This window comes from Oculina patagonica, chromosome 8, assembly GCF_052425735.1.
Source record: "Oculina patagonica isolate OP01 chromosome 8, crgOcupat, whole genome shotgun sequence".
Taxonomy (NCBI): domain Eukaryota; kingdom Metazoa; phylum Cnidaria; class Anthozoa; order Scleractinia; family Oculinidae; genus Oculina; species Oculina patagonica.
This window is the reverse complement of record NC_135765.1, coordinates 33,411,148-33,411,852: the sequence shown is the minus strand read 5'-3', so window position 1 is coordinate 33,411,852 and position 705 is coordinate 33,411,148.

Below are 705 nucleotides of genomic sequence, written 5' to 3'. Positions count from 1 at the left end.
TTGGTTATTTTGACCCACAATCCCTTGAGTTTGGTTTCGCTTTGTAGGCGATGACGTCATCATGATGTTATTGCCTTATCGTGAACTGAATCGAAGAGCACTGGGGAGTCCACTAGGGAAGTACCGTATTTTCTCAATTAAACGCCCCGGAGTTTATTTCAAACTTGGCTTGGTGAACTCGGCGTTTATTTAAAGCCGGCGTTTAATCGGAGCCCGGCGTTTATTAACGGACTGCAATTTTCTGCCAATTTTTCTGATTGATTTATTGTTACCGATCTTCGAGACCAAGGGGCAGTTTGTTAAGGCGGGACGATTTTTCTCTTCGTTCTGCCCCGAAAAACTGTCCCTGGGTATCCAAAGGCGATTATTTCCCAAAGATGCATTATTACGGATTGAATAGTTTATGTTGCAATCAAGATTTGTAACAAACAGAATATATTTACTTGTTAGTTTGACCTTAAATAAACGCCGGGACCTCGAACAAACGCCCCGGCGTTTATTTAAAAAATAGCAATTTTGACCAGGCGTTTATACGAGGCCGGCGTTTAATCGGGGTCCGACGTTTAATCGAGAAAATGGTAAACACTTCGGTGTACTTCTTTGCGGTTCTCCACTCTAACATTGCATTGTTTTAATGTTTCGTTCTCAATAAAAATACACCTTTTATAACGTGACATATAAACAAGTAAAACAACTTTTTTCGTG